General features: G+C 39.4%; 1 protein-coding gene across 9 annotated transcripts in view; it reads left to right on the forward strand.

The window, feature by feature from the left end:
• Positions 1–24,874, forward strand: part of SULF1 (sulfatase 1) — a 201,954-nt gene that overhangs the window by 7,450 nt on the left and 169,630 nt on the right. For 3 of the 9 annotated variants that reach the window (XM_063606808.1, XM_063606813.1, XM_063606804.1), the window contains exon 1: positions 18,584–18,985. The exons of 2 other annotated variants lie outside the window; for them this stretch is intronic. The gene's annotated coding sequence lies outside the window, so the exon portion shown is untranslated. Of the gene's footprint in view, positions 1–14,894; positions 18,986–21,605; positions 21,767–24,874 lie in introns of those variants that run through there. 4 more of the 9 variants (XM_063606807.1, XM_063606811.1, XM_063606805.1 and 1 more) reach the window with 3 other exon arrangements.

The following is a 24,874-nucleotide window of genomic DNA, read 5'->3' on the forward strand; positions in this document are numbered from 1 at the left end:
CAGTTTTTTTGGTATGATGTTACAGGCATAATCTGCTATATTAATTTAAAGTAAAACTAAAGGTTACACAATTAAAAGATATTAGCTATACCAGAATTATGGTGGGAAAAGACTAATTGCATTCCAATGTACATTTATTGATCAGTTACTTTAGAAGTGTGCACCTCTAGATATTATCTTCAAACTCCTATCACAAATATGCCTTTGCTTCCCAATCACCTTTCTGTCATATAACATGTGTTCTGAATAGACTTCTTGCCAATTTAAAGTTTCACCCTTAACCTTCACCTGCCAATAATTAATCTTCTCCTGAACAGAATGTCCCTGTAAACAGATGTGCTTTACCGTGCATCCAGAAATTCTTGAAACCAGCTTTTAACTTTCATCTTATAAAAAGTGCATCCCACAAAAGACAGGCCCCCTACAAATCATATTCTCTTTTTTTCTTCTAAGAACTTTATGCTGGTAAAAGAAAAGAAAGTTTTCTGAATATAACAGATAAATGAAAGCACAGGACATGTAATATTTTTTACTTGGGATGCCTAGAGGCTTTACATGTGTTATCACATTCTTTTTCATATGTGATATTTAGATTTAGTAAAGGAGATTTATGATATGGACCCAGTATCAAACAGATTAAATCTTTTTATTTTACTTTGACTCAGTTTCCTTCTCTGTAAAATGGAGTTAAGTTTATCACAAAAGGTTGTTATAAAGATTAAATGAGATAATAAAATAAGATGCTTAACACAGAATATAGAACAGAGAAACTGCACAAACACAAAACACAAAAGCTACATTTTTGTTCCAAGATGGCAAAAGAAATGGCTTGAGCTGAGGCTTGGTGATAAAGTATGTCCTTTTCAAATAAAAATAGCTGTTTTTAATCTAATGATCTGTATGACACAATTTGGAAATATAATGAAGGTGGCCACTTGGCAAAGAAGAGAAAGAGGAAGAGAGAGGGAAAGAGGATAGAGGCAAAGAAGAGAAAAAAAGGAATGGAAGAGGAGGGGAAACATTGTGATCCTCTCTTGCCTCTGCTCTGTGCCTTGCTATAATAAGCATTTCATGTCGTAGCTAAGTCAGGCCAGATTCTAGAGAGTCCTAACACATCAGGTAGAGAGGCTGGACTTGATAGCTAAACAGATGCCGTAGGAAGTTCAAGCAGTAGGTTTTTAAGAATGAGGAGAGATTAAGGAAAAATGAGAGTGACAGTGAGTGAGCAGAGACAGAGAGAAAGAGAGAAGGGAATAACAAGACAATTGATCCCCAGAGTTCAAATAAATTAAAAAAAAAATGTTGTCTATTCCCATCGACGCAGTGGGAATAAGGAAAGGATGGGTGTAAGAAACATGGTGAAGAAATAAATAACAATAATACAACTTGGTGATTAGTCAAATAGAGGACAAAAGAGAGAAAAATACTGAGGTATCAAGCCCAGGACACAGGGAAATGGTGGCTCAATCTAAAGCTACTGAAAATGGAATTTCATTCGGCAACACAATACATTCCCAAAGTGACAATGGTCATTACGGAACAAATGTTTGTCTGTTATCTGTGAACAGACTACACTCAATAGAACTTTATAATGCAAACATATGTAAATATATGTGTATATCAATGTTTAATAATATATGTGCTGCTGAAGCAAGCACTCAATGTTTAATAATATAATTTAAATAGATACAATCTAATTTTCTGATCATTGGTGGGCATTAGACAGAATATACAACTGTGATTTTCATAAGGCATATGCTGCCTTAGATTAAAAAAAAAAAATTTCTCAGATTAAGAAAATGGTTGGCCAAGTAACAATCTAGCATTTCTATAACTTTGGGGAAGTTACAGATATTCGAGTCAAAATACTCAACTACATCTGCATAACACCTATAATTCTCTTCTTTTGACTAAGAGACTGTTAGTGGAGAGGAACATGAAATTTAAAAAGTCTAGAGGCAAGAAGAGATGAAATATCTAAGTTGCCTATGCTCACAAACCTTCATATTCTACCTTGGAGGAGGCTGATTGACATCCTTTCACAGAATGTACCAATGACTTATTCACAAATGAAATACACATTCCCTTCTTCACTACAAAGACAAATCATCCTTAATTTTATGATTTGGGAATGGTTTCCCCATTCCCCTGCTTTTCTTTCTATCCCCTTTTGTCCTTTTTTGTTTTATTTGTTTCAACCATTTCCTCTTCAAAATAAGAGGGCCATTCTCTAGTCAAGTCTTCCTACTAAATCAATGGGCAGTTTTCAGGACTAAGTATAGATTTCTTAGAAGTAGAAGGTTGTGTTTGCCTTTTCAAACTCGTGCATTATATGTTGGAGGCAGCATGACTGAAAGAATACAGAGCTTGAGTCAGCAAAATCTGGAACTGAAATGTAGCCCTGTTACTGAAAATTTGTGGGAATAGCATCGACCATGGAGACTTGACAGCATTTTCGTTCCTCAAAAGAGACTTGGGTCCCATTCAAGTTTTTAATGAAGACTTTGGCCTGTTCTATGTTACCCAACTGGGTTTTCTGAACCATATTCCCTAGTTCCCGTGGAAGAAACGCCAGCCTAAGTATCAGCACCTGTAATCTATTTCTCACTCAGGGTTGCCAGACATGAGGGATTAATTGACATGAGCCGGTTTATATTTGGAAGCCATTAATGGCTAGCAACTGAATTGTTGAGACATCCAGTGCAACGAATCAGAGAGAAAAGAATAATACACAAGTGCCATAGTTAGATCAATAAACATCATCTTCAGCAAGCACAAACGTTGGGTTTAGCTGCCAAACTTAAAACTAGTTCTCTTCATCTAGTACCCACTTAGGTCAATGGGCCAGGGTCCTGGTATAGAGATTAGGGACTGAAACATGAGTTGATATTTCCAAACTTCTTAATTTTGGATTGTCTAAGTTCAGATTTCAATTCAAGATTCTACTCCTACATGTTATGCTTTTAGATCTGTCTTGGAGGTACAAAGACTTCTGGAATTAGAGAAGTTTGGTCCTTCTAAGAAGAGAAAAATGAATAAGTAGAGAAGTCAGAAAAAAGAATACAATGCAGTCAAAACATGTTCTGTCATACAGAGTCACTTTACCTTTTTGATGTAAAAACCAGGACAGAAAACAGAGGGAAAAATAAGCTATATGAAAAACTTCATGTATAGCAATTGTTATTCTCATTAGCCATTCTTCTACAAAAATAGCTGTCTATTCATCTAACATTCTGGTGAACTACTACAGTAGTCTCAGAAGTGAAATTAAAAGTGTTCCTACAATTGCTTCTACCACTGTCATAACCCCTTTGGAAGCTTAGAATACTCCACTTAACTTCCTCATCTGCTTCAGGCAAATCATATTTCTTGTTGGGCAAATAAAATTAAAATGTATATTTTATTATTTCCCTGGTAACTTTTCAAGTCTGAAAAAACAATTAAGCACACTATTAGCAATGAAATAAAATTTGCTGAATAATGACAGCAGTGTTGGAGCCAGGAAAAAGAGGCAGGGTGGTACAGTGGAAAGATATTAGAAATCTGGATTCTAGAACTTGGCTACTATTAATAGTGTGATTTTGAGCAAATTAGTTAACCTTTCAGGAGCATGCCATCATCTCTTTGCCTGCATTCTGCCATTCCCTTCACCTAGATGGCATTATTCTCCTTCTTTACTGGCAAACTCTGCTCTTCCTTTAAGACAAGCTTAAATAAATAAAGCATTCTCCTTTGTTTTTTTTTTTGAGAAGGTGTCTCGCTCTGTCACTCAGGCAGGGTGCAGTGGTGTGATCATGGCTCATTGCAGTGTTGACCTCCTGGGCTTAATTGATCCTCCCACCTCAGCCTCCCAAGTAGCTGGGACCTCCAGCACACACCAGCCTGGCTAAATTTTTCCTATTTTCTATAGAGATGGGGTCTCCCTATGTTGCCCAACTGGTCTCAAACCCCTGGGCTAAAGCAATCCCCTGCCTCAGCATTCCAAAGTGCTAGGATTACAGGTGCAAGCCACTGTACCCAGCCTAAGCATTCTCCTTGAAACTAAAAAGAATGGTTGGAGGAAAGAGGAAGGACTTCAATCCAGTTCTGCATCACCTCGTGCATCTGAAATAAGCTCTGTACCTTATCTCTTTCTTATCTCCACTCATCTTACCTACTGCCATTAAACTCATCTTATTTCTACACTGTTTCATCGTATCACTCCACTACTCTAAAACACCTGTCTCCCAATTTTCTGCAGCATCCAGTCTAAATAAATGACCAGCAATTAAGAACCTCCATGATCTTTTCCACTATGACCATCCCACTCCCCCTATACACTTTCTGCTCTTTCCTAAAGTGGTTCAACATGTCCTGAATTTACATCTTTACTTCTGCTACAAGGCACGTGCTCACACTGTTTTCTGGGCTAGGACTGCCTCCCATCATGGTTCTGCATGTCCAAATTCCACCCATCCTTGAAAAGAAGACTCAAGCCTCATTACCTCCATGGAACTTTCTTTTCCTAACTCTTCCAACCATCAATAATCTCTCTCTCATCTGTGCTCTTTTTCCACTTAAAATCTTGTCATATAATTTTAGCTCTTAATTATGTACAATTTTGCATTTATTCTTATTCTCATCATTTTTTTAAATTGCCTTCTCTCTCTTATATTTTGAGAAACAGTAAGACAAGTTGAGTTTTGAGCCTCTGCATCTATCAAGCATAGCTTCAAGGTGGTAGAGCCAGTACATCCTAAAGGCCTTCATTACACATTCACAGTTAGAATGATCAAGGACTACTGGGATAGAACATTATATTTTAGTCATTGAGAATTTTAGGAAACTAATCAGCAGCACATTCACAACTACCCCGGGCATTCTTTTGACGATGTGGAAGGCACTATCTCATGCACTGATTCTCTGGCTCAGATTTTTTGTTTCCATCTTCTGCCCACATCACTCTCCAGGGCTGCATTTGCGCCAGCTGGATTCCATCCAGAAACAGATTCAAATAGACAATAGGCCAACTAGAATTCCCATCTTCCTTGATTAGATGTGAAATTGTATGGCTGGGTGTCACTCACATGCCAGCCACTCAGGATTCTATGTTATCAATTAATTTCTCTTGAGAGCTGAACTGAGGAGATTGTGACAATTCTGTTTTCAAGGACCTGTAAAATAACAGCTAGACCAGATTTTTATGGATAGTGCTAGATATATAGGCCTGTCCACTATCTGCCGCATAGCATAAATTAAAACACCCTGTTAATTTCATAGTAAATCGTATTGGGTGTTTTTTTTTTTCTGCAGTATGAATGGATTGTAAAAATTTTGTCTAGGAATGGCATTCTCATTTGTAGGACAATTAGCAACTGAGGTAAAAGGTTTAAATTACTTAGAAGAAAGAAGAACTTATTGCACACTGTCAAAACTACTGAATCTTATTTGTTGTTGTTGCTTCAATAACTTAGAATTTGCAGTGGATTTTCCAGGAAAGGATATCATAGAAACACAGAATGTTGGAGGCGTACCTCCAACAATCTAAGCTAAATCTAAGCAGAATGTTGGAGGCATACCTTAGAGATCATCTAAGCAGAATCTCTCAGTTTACATCTGAGGAAACACAGGACTGGGTTTGTTGGGAGACCTGCCTAAAATCACAAAACTCATTCTTACAAGGCAGAGTTCTAAACCCAGGCTTTATCTTTTTAAAAAGTACGAGTCGGTAAATTCTACCGGGACGAAAATGAGTTCATGAGTCTACTTTACATTGGGACCCAACAAGGAAAAGAGATGAGTCCAGCTCCCTTTTCGACCATGGACTTTCTTGCTGAGGGCTACCGTGAGTAATCAGGCAGTGTAAATGATGATTGGGACTGGAACAAATACAAGAAAAAGCTTTTTTTTTTTTTCAGATGTACTCCTTATGGAAAATCTGTTCTAATTGAGATCACCAAGCACCGTTGCTATGGATGATCTGTGCAAACATGCAGCTTTATCATAGAGAAACTTCTTTGTAAAAGCATTTTTTAACATACACTTAAAGAACACACTATCCACTGTTGATGATGACAATATTAACCATCACGACTTCAAAACAATTTTCACTTGCACTAAACCACTGGAACTTGTAATATTTGAGTAAGGAAAGCAGCGTGTCATTTCTGTACACCAGAAAACTGAAGCTGAGGGACAGCATGCCATTTGCCTGCGTCTAAACACCTGAGTGAGGTAATTAGTGTTAGAACTCATGTCTTCTGGATCCCACTTCACTGCCTAATACTTCAAATGATTTCAAATATACCATATTTGGTCAATATTAGGGATACCTATTGCATTACAACAGTTGAACTGTCCCCTTAGTAATGTCACCTTACTGGGAAATAAACATTTGAATAGTTCCTCAAGTACTGGAACTTTCCCAAGAGAAGTATATGAGCAATATTCTTCATAGCTTAATAAATTACATGATTGTATATACAATTATGCATCTATATAATTTGCATTTGAAGCTGATTTATTTGTAAAAGAAGTAGCAGTATTCATTATTAGATTATAAATGTATTTCCTAGTCATAACTTCCATTTGTTATTTTGTACTATAAGGAATAACAATTTAATAACTCAAAATAAAAAGATTAATTTAGAATATCCTAAGTATGATTCTGACTTTTTAAAAAAGTTTTGTTTTTCACTGCATGTTCTCACTCATAGGTGGGAATTGAACAATGAGAACACATGGACACAGGAAGGGGAACATCACACTCTGGGGACTGTTGTGGGATGGGGGAGGGGGGAGGGATAGCATTGGGAGATATACCTAATGCTAAATGACGAGTTAATGGGTGCAGCACACCAGCATGGCACACGTATACATATGTAACTAACCTGCACATTGTGCACATGTACCCTAAAACTTAAAGTATAATAATAATAAAATAAAAATAAAAATAAAAGTTTTGTTTTTAAGACATGTTCTAGATTTCCTTTTTGGTGTCGTAAGTATCTCAAGAAAGCCATTATGATTTCCAGAGCAATGAAAGAAATACGTCATAGGAAAAAGAGCATTTTCGTTCATATTTTTAGGTTATTGGTCACATTTCAATCCACTGGAAAATGTGATTGCAAATCTGGTTAGACTTATAAAAATATCAGGCTTACCAGTATTACAACTTCTTATGAAAGTGTGAATTCTGTTGAGAATGTGAAGATAAAGTGGCAGAATAATTATCTTTTTTTATATCTAAACTTTATAATAGTGAATGCTGTTGAAAAAGGGATTCTATGAAAGTTATTTTTTGATCCATAAGAATACTTTGTTCATACTATTTTCCTTTTCTTAAATTTCCAATTTTTATTTTAAGTTTAGGGATACATGAGCAGGTTGTGCAGGTTTGTTCCATAGGTAAACGTGTGCCATGGTGGTTTGCTGCACAGATCACCCCATCACCCAGGTATTAAGCCAAGCTTCCATTAGCTATTCTTCCTGATGCTTTTCCTCCTCCCAACCACTCACCCTATGACAGGCCCCAGTGTGTGTTGCTCCCCGCCATTGTGTCCATGTGTTCTCATCATTCAGCTCCCACTTATAAGTGAGAACATGCGGTATTTGGTTTTCTCTTCCTGAGTTAGTTTGCTAAGGATAATGGCCTCCAGCTCCATCCACGTCCCTGCGAAGGACATGATCTCTTTCTTTTTTATATTCATACTATTTTCAGCTAAGCCTATACATTAGACACTTCTATAAAACAGTGCTTCCCTATTTCCTATTTATATCTCAGTTGTTGTTTTTAATGAAAATAAAGTATGCCATTTTCACTACTCAAAGAAAAGACCAGAAGAAATAAAGCTGAGCTCTTACTAAACTCTTAACGGCTGTATTCTTGATCTTCCATTGAGTAGCAACTGCTCTTTACTTTCTGTCACCTTGCCTCAAACATGCTCATAACCTCCACCAAAAAGACCACATAAAATAGCAAACTGTTGAAATGAGAAAGAGCACCAAGAAAAGATGTAAGTCCTTGCAGGAGGAATGCAACTCAAAAAGGATGACACAGAGGGTGAGGGCATCAGACTCTTTTGCTCTCACCACTGAGAAAAATTTGGCACTATAACCGGCTAGATAATGGGCTCTCTTCATTTGCACTCTACTACCATTTGTAAATCCTCTGAAGTTTTAAGTAATTTGATTTTCCCCATAGTTTATGAAATATACAACCTTTAGTTTTATATAACAATTTATACTTTTCAACATGCCTTTAAACATTTCATTTGGTTTTGACAACCTTATGGATCATGCCACATAACTAAGTACTTGTGCCCATTTTAAAGAAATAGAAACAGAGGCACATCTTTGGTGACACATACTGAAATATTAATGTATAGTGGTATAAGATCATGATGTGTGCAGTTTACTGTCAATAGTTCAAGGGAGGAATATATATATATATAATTTTATAAAATCTCTGTATATATATAGAGGGGCAGGGGGAGGGAATGAAATTGATAAGGCAAGACATTGGGGCAAGTTGTTAACCATAAATGAATATGGGTAACTGGTATGTAAGTGTTCTTTCTACTATTCTTCCAACTTTTCCATAAGTTTGAAATTATTTTCAAACACAAATTTTTAAAAATTAATTAAGGAAAATTAAGTAATTTGTATAAATAAACAGCTGATTAGAGGCAAAGTGAACAACTAGGATCCAGGTCTTCTAACTATAATCTATTTCTGTAAACTGAAAGTAATTTCCACTTAAATTATAGTTAGCCCTTCATATCCACAGTTCCACATCAGTGGATTAAACCAACCTTGGATAGAAAAACTATTCAGGGGAAAAAAATACAACAATAAAAAAATACAAATTTTAGAATACAGTATATTATATTTACATAGCACTTACACTGGGTATTATAAGTAATCTAGAGAGGATTCAAAGTATATCGGAAGATGTGTGTAGATTATATGCAAATATTATGTCATTATATATCAGGGACTTGAGCATCCCTGATTTTGGTATCTACAGTGGGGCTCTGGAATCAATTCTCCAAGGAGACCAAGGGAGCGAGGGAGACTGTATTTATAATCACAATCATACGTTTTGCCAGTCAGTCATCAATAATCAGTACCATAGCTCACGAGAAACTCATAATGATTTATTAATAACCTTTATTTATATATCATACTACTTATTGCAAACTGTTTTCACTGACCTTATTTTATTTGGTCTTCATAATGCTTCCAATGAAGTGGATTGGACAGGCATTGTGGGACCCATTTTACAGACTAAGAAACAGGCTGTGAAGGTTACTTATACCATTAATGTTCACAGCTACTAAATGGCAGAATTTAGAAGGATGCCAAGAGAGAATACTGGAAAGAGCACTGGTTCTGGAATTTAGGATTTAAATTCCAATATGCCTTCTTAGCATTCTAGTGCCTTTTTATACTCCTACTGACCATACCTAAAACTTCTAGGGCTCATATTATGTTTTGCAATAGAAAAGCAACGTTCTTGCCGGCACAGTGGCTCACGCCTCACCTGTAGTCCCAGTTAATCGAGAGGCTGAGGCAGGAGGATCACGTGAACCTTAGAGTTCCAGGCTGCAATGAGCTATGATTGTGTCCACTGCAACCCAGCCTGGGCAGCAGAGCAAGACCCTGTCCCTAACAAAGCAGAAAACAAAAGCATTCTCTTAAAGAACGAAACAAAATGACTGAGAAAGATGTCTGTTTTACTTACTAATGTTACATGTAATGGTAACAGCTAAGATTTATTAAATACATGCTTACCATGTACAAGTAAGTGCTATACATACGTTATCTAATTTAATTTATGCAACATCTCTATGACATAGAATTATCTTGGTCCCAGTCTTACAAGCAAGGAAATAGGCTCTGAGAGTTTGACTGACTTGGCCAAGTTTACAGACTTGCAGGGGCCAAGGTTGGATATGGACACAGAAATCTGACTCCATACCCGCTACCATTAACTAGTCCTCATTCCACATTTTCCTTTTTTTCCTTTAAGCTCAGTTGACTTTTTAACGAATGTCTTTTCCTCATATTTAGTAATTTTTAAATTCTGAAATTAAGATAATCCTTTCTAGAAACATAGTTTATATGGAAAAATATTTGCATGAAAAAATAGACCCTCCTTCTTATTTGCAACCTCTTGAAAGCAGGCACCACATCTTATCTGCATCAACAGCAGCTCCTGGCACACATGGAACGTTCAATAAATGTTTGTTAAATGAATGAATAATGTTCAGAGTTCTCTATTAAAAAGTTCTTACATGATCTAAATGCTTAAAGACAAGACCTAAAAATTAAGTTGGCTCAATTCACCAAATCTCAACTTTATAGTAAAGCATACAGTTTTGGTCCCAGAAAAACAAATAAATGAAAGCAGAAAACAAATTTCACTTTTAAGAAATTTTTAATTCTGCCCTTGGAAAGTTGAACTGCTCTGTGGATGTTTGAACAAATGTGGCCTTTAACTATCTGGATAATCTTTTTTAGATTATAATCTATAGTCTGCATGACAAAAAGTGATGCCCAGGCTCACTAATGTCTGCATTTCATGATTTTCCTTTTGCTATAACCAGATAGGATTAAAAAAAGGAGAAACAGTCAAGCAAGGACCATGGTCTCAGGAAAGGAGGAGAACCACCTCCAGGATATACAGCTTGCTTTCTTCTTCTTCTTCTTCTTCTTCTTCTTCTTCTTCTTCTTCTTCTTCTTCTTCTTCTTCCTCTTCCTCTTCTTCTTCTTCTTTTCTTCCTCCTCCTCCTCCTCGATCTGGAACTCCTGAGCTCAAGCTACTGTCCTGCCTCAGCCTCCTGAGTATCTGGGACTACAGGTGCATGTCACAGCACCCGGCTACAGCCAGCTTTCCAAGGTGCCCATCACAGCTGCCCTCTGAGCAATGACTCAGGAAGGGACCAGTTGGAGGGAAGATGGGAGCTCAGGAAAAGTGTCAGGATACACCTTGCAACCTCCTTCTTCTAACCCGTGCTTTCAGCCCTTCCTTTTGTGGTTTCTTCCCACTCCAAAATTTCCCGTAATATTTATTTGCATAAATTTTCCCCAAAATAAGAATGACTAGGCATACTGAGAGGACCACATTTACCTACCGCCCTTCCCACTTTAGTAATGGCATCATTGTTCTACCCTGTGCATTCCAGTATAGCACACAGATATCTTAAGTGCAGAACTTAACTTTATTGCAACATAAGGGAATTTCGGGGTAAAAACTGCATTCGTGAAATCAATCACACATGGGGCTCAGGTTACTCAGCCTGGCATGGTTCAAAGCCTTATAGCAATTCCTCGTAGGCGCTGCCTGTTATCACTCCCTTGGCTGTCTGTCACCCTTGCCTCAGGCTCCAGCCTTAGCCTCAGCTTCTTCTTCCTAATGCACCTGCCAGCCCCAGACATGGGTACTTTCCAGATTCTGCAGAATGAGGCTTTTTCCTGTCTAAGTCTCAGCACATTCTTATCAGCATCTCACACAGACTGCAACCTCTGCAGTCGGCTTGTGTCCAGGGTCCTAGTCCCCATCACTGCTTCCTCTTTATACTCTCCGCCCGATGCCTGCTCCTGTGCGTTCCCACACTCCTGCCCTCTGGCATGTACAGTTTCACATTTGTAATCCATGCCTGTACGTACTTACAAGAAGAGGAGGTGAAAAACTGGATTTGGCACATATTGAATTTCTTGGACCGTGTTCATTTTTTTCTGTGTCTGGAATCCACTGTTTTCTAGCAAAAACTTTCTTAAGATTTCAAACACCAACCCTAACACTCTGAGTTTACCTGCTTGAATGACTGCCTGTCCCTCGGGCTGAAGTCACAACATTCAGGTTATTATTAATGATTGTCAATCACCATCTTTTTGGGTCCCTGTTGTTTTGCCTTCATATAATTTAATACTTCTATTTAAACACAGAAACTTGGGCAACTCTCAGAGTCACTCCTCAGCTAATGCTCCCTGGAAAGGGCATATGCTTTTTGCTCACTCAAGGCAGACAATACTGAACAAGTGCTTAAGAACGTTCATGCCATAAAAGACTCTCAGAAAAGGAAGGAGAAACTGAACGATACCGAGTCCTTACACATGCAGGACACGGCTATTTCCTTTCAGATTTTGTAATTCCTATACTGGTCATTCTAGTTCTAAGTAAAGAAACCAGGCTTTTTTTTAAAAAAAAAATCACAAACCTGTAGAGCTAGGATTTGGACCCAAGTCAGTTTGTCTCCAAAAATTCATGCGTTTTCTCAAAAGAAAGTTCTATATAAATGCTAAGCAGAAAAACCCAGTCATTAATTACATGGAGGCAGTTTACATTTTCCTGCAATTTACACCTTTTTTTTTTCCAGACTAATTAAATTTCCTACGCTGGTAAAGTGCTTCTTCCCACAGTTTACTAGAGTTTTTGGTAAAGAGCTAAAAGAAGGTTTGCTGTGAAGCTGGCGAGGAAGAGAAGACTGAGATTCCAATAAAAACTTGTTAACTGGCGTGCAACACCGTGCTTATTGAGAGTAGAACAACTCTCCTACAGAATACACAGCCGAGTCTATACATTGCTTGTTAAGTACTGGCCCAAGTGCTCATGTCTCAGACTTGTCCCTTGGACTCATGCCCAAACCAGCCCTGAGAGGGTTGGAATAACTCCCCCGCCTCTGCAGAAAACACGACTGGTTATTTAGAATCTAGGGCATCACAATGAACATGCCTCAGTATTTTCATAAGGTATTACTACTGTTGTTCTGAAAAAGCAAGGCATGCGCGCACTTACTTAATATGTTCTTTGTTGATTTACACGTCCTTGATTTTTAAATCACTTCCAGAAATTCTTAGTAAATGGGAAAAGAATTTCTCAAATAAATATGTTATCTTTTCCTCCAACAGAATGCCAGATCACTTCTTGAAAGATCGTTTCCAGATTCTTCTTCAGTTCAAACTGATTTTCACAAACTTGAATCTGCACGCCATAATTAGGAAGCTACTGTAGGTCAATTTATTCGGTTAATTTGCATCAGTCTAAATAATTTTTCCTGACAGATTACTTCTGTTCTAAGTACCAAGTACTTTTTAATCCTAGTCAGGTTATTGCTAAGGATAAATGATTTCACATTTCTCATAAAGATGCCTGTCATTAAGAATATTAACACAAATTCCTTCCCCTTGAATAGAAATGAGCTGTCATTTTAGCAATGTTGCTGTGTCAGCCTTTCTATTGTCAAACACAACAAATGATGGGAAAATCAATTTACTCTTTAGAATTAGTCAAGTGAGGAATCCTTTGAAGTGGGGGTGCAGAGTTTTGCCTGAATTCTATAATCACGTAACAGCGAGTACTGTATGTATGTTGGTAAAATGTTGTGAAATTTAATGAGGACTATTTGTTGCCATAAGACCTTCCAGACAGAATCTATCTCTGAAAAAGAATTCCCCACTCCTAAAATAGAGGTCTGATGAGCAACAGATGTGGTTTAAATGAACCCTTGTTCAACTGAACCAAGAATATATTGTGATCTGTATGAGGCACAATTCAGAAGAGAGGGGAGGTGGCTACAGCACAGCCTCAGTGTTGAGTTTGGTTGTGGGGTTTAAACATATTTATTTATTGCATAAAGTTTCTCTCATAAGGCACAATGCAAATGAGCTTTTAATTAATACAATCTAATGTTCAGAGGATGGTCTTCATGCTGTTTATAAAACAATTTACATTTTTATTTTGTAGTCTAAGAACGTGTGTCGAAAAGCATGTCAGTGAGTAGCCATAACCTTCAGAGTGATCTATGTCCTGGCAATGATTTGTAAGTTCCACAACTCAGTTTCTCCACCCATAAAGAGAAGATTAGATCGTTGTTCAAGAATGACAACTATTTAATATTTGGAAATGATTAAATAATGAAGTGCCTGGATTCTATAGAAATGCCGAGGAGAAAAGAAGATTAATTTCAAACCGAAGTCTAGTGCAAACATGACCTTCCTATTGTAAATCTCATGAATAGGAAAAGAAATAACATCTAAAGCTTTGTTTCTAGGGCTGAGACTCTGGAAATATATTAATTTTAGGTTGTTTCTGATGGCAAAAAAAAAAAAGATCTGTTTATTACAATCTCTTGCCTGTGGAGATGAGAAAAAATTCTTCCTGCTACCTTTTACTGAAATAATGCAGTTAGCAAAGATTTAAATGACAAGAGTAGAAGGGTCATCTTTTTGTCCCTTTGCCTCTAGGCAGGACTACAGTTAAGCCATCTCAGGAAAGAGAAGAGTGCTATTGCTCCCAAAACTCTCCAGGTGAGAATGATAAAAATTAAAAACAGCAAGTGAGAAAACTCAGGGGCCCTGAAATTAATAAAGGTCAGTTCCAGCTCACATCGTTTCAGTTAAAATTTATTTCTATTTGGAAATAGCCTAACAGCAAAACTCCAACGGATGGGCTGTTTGGCACTAGTTCTCGGTGAAAATTCCATTTAGTATTACTACTACTGTCTGATCTTTTTCTATTCAGCCTCCTCTTCACCCTGTTGGTGAGGGAGGGAGGCCATCCTAGGGATCTGGGGATGGCCAAATACACAGCACCCAACAGTGGACAGATGAAAGCCACAGCAGCTTAAAAGTCACATAAACTCACAGCCCAGGGAAGGAGGATCAGGAAAGGAGGATAACACATACCATGCAGGGCACACAGGGGTTGCACCGGGAACAGAGCGGACAAGCAGAGGCTGCAGGAGGCAGTAGTAACAAGAGAATGTGGTGCCCTGAGGCTCCCCGGGGAAGGTGTAATTGGCTTGTTTGAATAATTGTGTGGGCTGGTAAGGAAGCAAAACCCATAAGGTTGAAGACCTGGTGGAGTGAGGCTGGCCCAGCTGACAGAGTAATAAGCCAGGTGGGCATCCTTTCTTGCTGGAGGGGACATATCTATGAAAGCAGGGGAGCTCACAGTTAGGCCTTGGGGGGTCCTGATGAGGCTCAAAGATAATAAATACCAAGGTAACACGTGAGATTTTAGGCGTTACAAGCCGATCCATACAAACTATACCGACTTATATGAGACTCATGTTCCCTTGACCATGCCTGATCTCTCTAAGGTCTTTTCCACACCTATTTTGTCTCACAGGAAAAGAGTCACTTTTGACTAGATTGATAAAATGGGAGTTTAAGCAATTTTTCTAGCAGGAGGACTCTCAGGCCAAGACCATGTAATTAGCTAAATGACTCATGCAGAAGTATCCTACACTCCTCCCTTTGGTTTGAATGAAAAGAGTAGGAGAGCCCTAAATCATCCAGACAAATTACATCTTTAACTCTTTACTTAATTTTAGTCTGTCACAAGGTAAATGTTGACAAACTTTAGACTTATAGCCAGAGGGCTAAAAAAACAAAATAAGTCTAGCTTGCCATTGTGGCTGTTTTCTGCCTTCCATTTTTCTTTCTTTCTCTTTTTTTTTTTTTTTTTTTTGAGATGGAGTCTTGCTCTGTCGCCCAGGCTGGAGTGCAGAGGGGCGATCTTGGCTCACTGCAAGCTCCACCTCCCGGGTTCAGGCCATTCTCCTACCTCAGCCTCCCAAGTAGCTGGGACTACAGGTGCCTGCCACCATGCCCAGCTAATTTTTTGTATTTTCAGTAGAGACCGGGTTTCACCGTGTTAGCCAGGATGGTCTCCATTTCCTGACCTTGTGATCAGGAGCATGAGCCACTGCGCCCGGCCCCCGCCTTCCGTTTTTCAAGAATACTGTCGGGACACACACACAGGTCAGGGAAATGTAGATTCTCTCATTTCCCCTGTTTTTTAACAAATGTCCTTTATATAGACAAAACTTGAGATGTTCAGGCTCTGTCTGAAACTACTGGCCTCTTGCATCCTTTAGATAAAGGACATTTGAAGTTAATGCTGGGCCTATCGTCCTTAGTTATACCACGTTGGACAAGGCATTTTATCTTCTGGATCCCAAGTTCCATACTTTTCTTTTCTTCTTTTTTGTTGAGATGGGGTCTCACTGTGTTGCCCAGGCTGGAATGCAGTGGCACAATCTGGGCTCACTGCAACCTCTGCCTCCTGGGCTCAAGTGATCCTCCCACCTCAGCCTCCCAAGTAGCTGGGACTACAGGTATGCGCCACCACACTTGGCTAATTTTTTTATTTTTTGCAGAGACGGGGTTTCATCATGTTGCCCATGCTAGTCTCGAACTTCTGGCTCAAGCAATCCACCCGCCTTGGCCTCCAAAGCACTGGCATTATAGGCGTGAGCCACCATGCATGGCTATACTCTTTAATGAGGAAGTTAAACAAGAGTTTAAAAAAATTTTTTTTAGCAACAAAACCATTGTCTCAAAGTCTAAAGTCACTCTATAAAACAGATGGAGATAATATTTCTCCATTTGAATCCAACTGAGTAAAGTCCAAGCCAGATTGCCTGGCTTCCCTCACATTCGTCCACTTCCCACACACTGCCAAGGTTCCTGAAGTACCCCTTGAAAGCCTAAAGCTTGTTGGAACCCAGTTTGAAAACCACCAGATGAGATAATATCTCAGGTTTCCTCCAGCTTTCAGTAGAATAGAAAAATCATTGACTACGGAGTCAGACCTAGATTCAAATCCTAGTTCTGTCACTTTCTAAGCTGCATGACCAGACTCAATTTACCCATCTGTAAAGCGAAAACAAAAATAGTTCTGCTAGGTTAAAAAGACATGTAAAGCATCTAGGCCAGTTCCTGAAACCCAGGAGGGATTCGTAAATAGTAGCTATAATAAAGGTTACGGTCCTCACCTGAGCATAACAAAATGAGAGATGATCCTACACTTGAACTACAAATTTGCAGTAAGATCGCTGTCATTCCTGAAGCCGAATCCTCAGGAACTTGAGGCCAAAATTCTTTAAAACCTGAATTGGTTTTGATTGTTCCAAATTAGTAGAGGGGGGAAAATTCTTCTAATTCACTGAACAATCTGTATGCATGGAGAGCATGTACTGCATAGACACACCCCAAGTCTCTTAAATGACACCACGGTCGATCCAACTAGCACAGGTGGAATTTGAAGCATGTTACTTTTACCAAAAAATAACAGGGGAAATGTCATTGAGAACACTTTAATACAAAGCCACAAGAAATTCAGTATCTGACAGCTCATGTTCTATATTTCACCCCATATCATAAAACAATTCACCAGAGAGCAGTTGTTCATTTGCTGAGCTGCTGTTGTGATAGCACATATTATTTCAATAATGGAGGAGTTCCTCCATAAAATCAGTCCCAGAAGCCAGTGATGTCTGAAAAATCTCACCTTTGGAGAATTTTCCTGGCATTCTGTAAAGGAAGTTCCACTTACAGGTCCTCTAATGTGCAGCAGCAAAGGATCAACAGATGCCAACATTCTTGTTTGCCTCGTGAACTTAAGCCCTAAAGTAAGCTGACTTGAGTGAAGTTTAGAGGCTCCCCTTCAAGTTTCAGAAAAGCTTTCTTTTTTAACTTATGCAAATTTACACACCCTCATGAACCTATTGCATATATCCGACAACCGTCCATATTTTAGTACCATGTGGTGGCTCTCACCTATGCCCATATAGCTGGCGACAATGCAGGTAAGATCTGGTCAGCTGTCAGTTTCATTCAGTGAATACTCACTGAGCACCTGCTTTATGCAGGGCCCTGTCCTGGGCCACCAGGGAGAACAACGCAAGGTTCCAAACCTAAGGAGACAGACAACGCATGCGGAATGACAACAGAGAAACAGAGTCACACGGAGAAAAGAGGGGAAATTTGGGAAGGCTTTTGTGGGGGAGGCGGGATTTGAACTGAGCCTTGAAGGAAGTGGGTGTGAGGATGGGGGTATGAGTAAAGATGGGAAACGGAGAATTGAAAGGCCGTCTTTAGAGAATGATTCACATTATAATGTGCTGGGGAGTAGGTGAGGCGGGAGGGCGGGATGGGAAGTGGGAAATTAGTGTGGAGACAGAAATTGTGGGCTTTGAGTGCCAGGATGAGGAATTTCTTTGCGTGTTGGGAAGCAGTGGCAGGCGCAGGACAGGATAATAATAATTTAAAGAAAATATGAGTAGCAAGTTGTGGGAGCGGGGAGGGAAGCTTGGTGCTCAGAATAATCAGAACTTTCTCAGTGGACCCAGGCTCAGTGGAAAGAGCGCTCTGGTTCCGTTTATTGCTCCCACAGAGAAGAGAGGAGAGACCCAGAGAGGTTTAAAATTAGAGGGGTCGACAGGGCACAGGGAACTCCTGGCCAACCATCCTTAGGAAAACAAGAGACCAGGAATAAAGAGAACCAGCAGAAGCACCTGGTCTGAGTCTAAGAAACATCAGTGTTTACTAAGCACTTGGTCTCTGGAACGCCTGGCTTTCCAAATACCACATCTTCCCATCCACTCCATCCTGCCACAGGCAGCTACTGTGTCGGGTGCTCAGGGAGCCGGAACCACATGCCTGGAAACCCTGAGCCCCTGCCCGCCGCCGTCCAAGCCGGCCGGCTGCAGCGCAGTTTGTTTGCCGAGGTTTGCATGCACATATTCAGTTGCCCTTTTTTTTTCCCCCAGTCCTTTCAGCCGTGTCCCGAAATTCACCCCTAGTGTAACTTCTGCCTCTGCTCCTCCTCTTCTTGGAACTGCCTTTTGTTTGTCTGGCAGCGTTGGTTCTATGGGGGTGTGTGATGATAATAATACGCGGGCTTATATAACCGTCTTCATCTTGCGAGCACTTCGCAGACCGTCGCTAATGAATCTTGGGGCCGGTGTCGGGCCGGGGCGGCTTGATCGGCAACTAGGAAACCCCAGGCGCAGAGGCCAGGAGCGAGGGCAGCGAGGATCAGAGGCCAGGCCTTCCCGGCTGCCGGCGCTCCTCGGAGGTCAGGGCAGATGAGGAACATGACTCTCCCCCTTCTGAGGAGGAAGGAAGTCCCGCTGCCACCTTATCTCTGCTCCTCTGCCTCCTCCCTGTTCCCAGAGCTTTTTCTCTAGAGAAGATTTTGAAGGCGGCTTTTGTAAGTATCGTGCTCTGCTTTTACTTTAAAAAGAAAGAAGACAAACTTTCCTTCCTGTCCCTGTCCTTTTAGTATTATTTATTCATTATTCATCATATTATTATTCATTATATTCTCAGATGATGGAAAGTATGTTTCTGGCCAAAGTCTTCCACCCAAATTTGGTCCCTTGTAATGATAATAAGAGGGGAAAGAGGTTTCTGTTGATAATTAATTCACTTAACAAAATAGTACCCAGGCGAGGTGCTGAAATTGGCCACTTTCACAGCATTCTGGTGATGTCTGGCTGTTGATACACACCACACACACACAACACTACACACACACACACACACACACACACACACCCCTTTTTGCCCTTAAGCGGAGCCCTAGTCACCTGGCTTGTTAGACAAGGAGAAATGATGCCACTTTGGTCTTCAGTTTCTCTGCCTTGAGTACTCACAATTTCAATCAGTTGTAATTGTTGAAAGTTTCTTTTCACACTACGAAATAAATCCCATCTTTCAGTGCAGGCTTGAAACTTGCACTGGCTTGGGTAAACTGTAGAAAACACTGTAGCTATAGTGGACATGTGAATTTTTATTAAATTTTTCACTGCATAACCGAAGGTTCTAATATTAAAGAAACATGGACACTAACTTTTTAAGCACAGGCAAAACTCAAAGCCCTGTTATCAAACTGTGTGTCTTAAAGAGTGCTGAATTAACAGAGTACTCTTCTCAGAGATTATGCTCACTGCTTTGAGAAACTGCTTTTCAACAAGAGGTGAATTTAAAACTCTAGAATAACATGAAGAAAGATACAACTTCTGAATACTTAGCAACTCTGACTTGCTATTTGAACAAGCCAAAAAACAAAGGGTCTATTTTGGGCAATTGTACAATTTGCATTTATAAAACCATGATTATAACTTGGTATGCTATGAGATACAGATATTTATTGTTTTAATAAGATTTCAGGTAAGGAAACTAAGAACTATAAATTGGTAATAATGTAGAAAAGCAAGGCCTCTCACTTTTAATGCTGTAAGTGCGGTGATTCATTCATAAGGCTTTATCATCTTTACCTCTAGATGAATAGATGTGAAAACCATGTATAGTATGTATGTATATGTTAGTGTGTATATGTGTATTTATCTTAAATTCTTACATTTGTTGTATCTATCTAGTGCTCAGTATGTTATATGATAGTATAACATCCAAAATGGATCAAGTGGAGAAATTTATTTCACATCAACTTTCAGATTGCAATATTTATTCAGTATTTATTAACACACATGGGAAATATTATAAAATTATGTCTTTTTTTAGATTCTCTTTAAATGATATTTTCCCTTAGAATTCTCTGTGGCTCCCATGAAATTCTAAGGTATAATTAAAGTCAAAAATAAGATTGGATTCTAGTTGCTTTTACCCCTAAATTTAAAAGTGATATTTCAACACTAAATTCTATACTTTACCTAATTTGATTACAAAGATGAACCACATAATCTCAGCATTAGCCTCAAAGGCAAACTCAATCATAATAGAAAGAACACAAGCTTTGATGAGATCTGGATTTGAGGCTTAGTTTGGTCAAACTGAATTAACTGAGCATTGTGACACACACCTGTAGTCTTAGCTACTCCGGGGACTGAGGCAAGAGGATCGCTTGAGCCTAGAAGGTGGAGGCTAGAGTGAGTTGCGTTTGTGCCACTGAACCTCAGCCTGGGTGACAAAGTGAGATCCTATCTCAAAGGAAAAAAAAAAAAAGAGAGAGAGACTATTGTAGTGTTCCAGTGAGAACTGCTGGGGGCACTGAGCAGTGTAGGTGGACAATAGGGCGCAGATTCCAGAAATATTTAGAAGGTAGAACATTCTTGACTCAGGGCTGGATGAAGGGAATGGAGGAAAAGGAAACTTTTATAATATTAGTTTTGGGCCTGGGCTACTGGGTAGTTGTAATAGAATACCATAGAACAAGACGAGGTACTGGTTTATAGAAGAAAATTGAGTTAGTTGGAGTAATATCAGGTTGAGATATCACTAAGAGGTTAGACTGCAAAGCTGAGTAAAATTAAAAAGCAATTTTTTTAAGTATAAAATTATCATCTGGATGTGGTGGCATGTGTCTGTAGTCCCAGCTACTCAGGAGGCTGAAGCAGGAGGATCTCATGAGCCCAGAGGTTCAAGGCTATGGTGCACTATAATCGAGCTTGTGAATAGATACTGCACTCCAGCCTGGGCAACATAGTGAGACCCTGGCTCTTTAAAAAAAAAATGCTAGATTTTTGTCTTTGAAATTTTGAGGAGATACATAAAGACTGAGCTCTCCCTACTATGTTCTAATGCCCCCCAAGAAATGGTCACTATCTGGACTCAATGAAATCAGAGCTTTAATCTTGTGTCCCTGCTGCCAAATGAATTTTTTTCTCATTAACTTTTCAATAGGAAGCCCATGTCTAGGGCAGTCTTGCCTGTAGCTATGTGTACCCTCAAAGAGAGTAATTTTTTCTTCTTCAGAGACTTCAGAAATGAGCAGAGACTAAAGATCTATGAGCTAGTAGAATACTTATTCATAAAAAGCACATATGCATGAAGAAGTAATACTTATCAAAAACAAACCCTTTCCTTAACAGGGATTTTTCACTTCTCTTGAACAAGGAACTCACTCAGAGACTAACACAAAGGAAGTAATTTCTTCCTGGTCATTATTTAGTCTACAATAAGTTCATCCTTCTTCAGTGTGACCAGTAAATTCTTCCCATACTCTTGAAGAGAGCATAATTGGAATGGAGAGGTGGGTAACATTTGCAAATTTTTTAAAGATGACAACTGGAAGAATTTTAACATTTTGAATGAACAGAAATCAATCTGATTAGCAGGCAGGAAGCTGTGACTTTTTAAATCTTGAGGTCTGATTACTTGATAACCCTGGTTTTCTTATACCCTTTCACCCTTTCTGTGCTCAGCACTTAATCTTCTAGGCAAAGCCTCTATCGGATTTCCTGGATTTCAGAGCTGTTACCCTACCTGAGCACTTCAGAGCAAATGCCATTTCTTATAAAAGGGGCTTAGCCCCAGACTTTATGGCTAGTCTTGCAAAGTGGTATAATATTTCTTTCTGGTACGTGAACTGTATCAACACATTTAAAAACAGATTTAAAAAGCTATTTCCACCTCTAAATATAAAGAGCCTTACCACTTATTAGAAAGATAGCATTTGATAACAATCTGAATTTCTTCCACTTCTGATGGCTCACTTAATTCACCAAACTTTGGAAATCATCTTTGACTTTTGAAATGGTGAAAAACATTTCTATTTTTGCTAAAATGCTTTTGCCATAAAAAAAGAAGTGTCCCAAAAAGGAACCGTTAACATCTCAGCTATGCAAAATAATCACCAAATATATACTTTTGAATAAGATGACTGCATCATGGGAAAGTTCATTATTTAAGGAAGGAACAAGATATATTTGGGGAAATTCCCATTAGCACAATTGAAGTATGAAGAATATACTGAGCTTCCATATATGGTGCTGGTCATTCCACATTTAGGTTACTCAAGCCATTTAAACTTGGCTTCATAAGCAAGTGCTACACCCTCACAATCTTTTTAGGTTAGCCGACATAATGATTTACTCCCAACTGGGTGCTGCCTGAGCCACTGTGCTTTGCCTCTGCAGTGTTTGAAGAGTGGATAGTTCGCAGCTGTGAAGTTCCCCAGACACCTGAGTCCAAACTGTTGCTGGATTTTGCTTCTTTCTGTGCTCCATGGAAAGCTGGAAGCTCCTCAACTTTCTCTTGGGTTTGGCTTCCTGTTCACATGTTTTCTGGCCCCATGTCAATTGTGTATGAAGTAATAGTCCCACATGCGTGCACCATCCACGATGGCAAGATTTGTGTGGTTCAGCATGAGTTTTCTAATGAGCACACTTTGGACCTTCCAACAACCCTTTAGGAAAAGCAGTTTGGAACCAGTTATTACTTTCCAAGGTGACAGAAGCTAAAACAGAATGTTCTTTTCTCTTTTTTTTTTTTTTTTTTTTTTGAGACAGAGTCTTGATCTGTCACCCAGGCTGGAGTGCCGTGGTACAATCTCAGCTCATTGCAACCTCTGTCTCCTGGATTCAAGCAATTCTCCTGCCTCAGCCTCCTGAGTAGCTGGGATTACAGGCACCTGCCACCACGCCTGGCTAATTTTTGTATTTTTAGTAGAGACGGGGTTTCACCATGTTGGTCAGGCTGATCTCAAACTCCTGATCTCATGATCCACCCACCTCACCCTCCCAAAGTGCTGGGATTACAGGCATGAGCCACCAGGCCCGGCCCAGAATGTTCTTAAGCAACAAGACTAAAGCCACTTTTAAGAGACAATTAAAGGACAACTGCATAGGAAAAATGAACATTTACCTTACACATCTGTCTAAATGTGTGTATGTGTAAAGTATATAAAAATGCCTCCAATTCACAGTTTAAAAATATCAGTTACTGTTTCAGCATTTTGCTACTGATGAATGGTGCTAGTGTTTTCCACTAAGGACTGTTATTTTAATGACATTTCTCTGCAGCAAAATTTGATGAGTTTACAAAGTTTCAGAGCCAGGAAATGCAGCTTGATTTCTGAACAACGGAGACAACCAAGAGAGTTAAGTTCAATCATCTAGTTGCTTTATAGCATGGATTCCTAAGTGCTAACTGCAGTAACACACTGACACAGAGAGCAAAGCCAAACCAAACTCTTAAAGTACAGCTGTTAAACTATCAAGCTTAACTTCCCGATATATTCTCAACAGGTGAAATTCTGGCACACACCCACACTTATTTGAAGATGGTAATGTCAAATTAATCACCATACGTCCAACATTTTATAGAATTTTAGAGTAAGAAGAGATATTGGAGGTCTTCCAGTTTTACCTTATCCTTTCATTATAGGAAGGAACAGAAAAACTGAGACTCATGAGTGCTCTCTCTGTCTGTCTCTCTCTCTCTACACACACACACACACACACACACACACACACACACACACACATCAGAGTTGTACTGAGTCATGACTTACAGAAAACATCCTAAGTCTGACTTAAGCAAAAGAAAGGGACGCAATGATCCACAGCTAGGCCACTGGTTTCCTGGTCCTTTCAAGTTTGTGTGGCCAGCTTCAGCACTGTGGGCTGACAATTTGTTATTGCTTGAGAAAACATTCAGAGTCTTGGAGTCTATATTTTTAACCAAAACTTGAATAAACCCTAAAACAAACCAAGGATCCATCGGTGACTCAGATCCTGACTGTCCTTTACAGTGAGGCTCAGCCACCTTCCAATAATTACTGGGGCCACACTGTGATCCCATAAGATGGAGACAAAGCCCAAGACACAACCCTCACTCTGAGGGATCCTGAAACCTGACCAGAGAGATGAGACCATCCTGCATGCAGGCCATAGAGACGGTAGTCGAGACTGTATAACTAAGTGCCACACAATGTGGCACAGGTTTTAAACGTTATGAGTTCTAGTGACAGGGATTAATGAAAATCGAGGCTGTCAGAAAATGAGATTTTAGCTGATCCCAGAGGGGAGATTAGAGTTTTAATATCTGGAGGAGAGAAAAGTGGACTTTTCCAGATAAAGAACAGGAGTGAAAGCAGAGAGAGGACTGTTTATGGGTGGGACCCCAAAGAAGCTGGCCTCAGGAAACATTTCTCCACCCACGCAATGGACCATGGAGCTCCAGTACAGACTTAAAATTATTTATTTTGAGACAGAGTCTTACTTTATTACCCAGTTTGGAGTGCAGTGGCACAATCTTGGCTCACTGCAGCCTTGACTTCCTGGGCTGAAGCCATCCTCCCACCTAAGCCTCCCTAGGAGCTGGGATCACAGGCATGTGCAACCATGCCCAGCTAATT

Source organism: Pan paniscus, chromosome 7 (genome assembly GCF_029289425.2).
Source record: "Pan paniscus chromosome 7, NHGRI_mPanPan1-v2.0_pri, whole genome shotgun sequence".
NCBI lineage: Eukaryota > Metazoa > Chordata > Mammalia > Primates > Hominidae > Pan > Pan paniscus.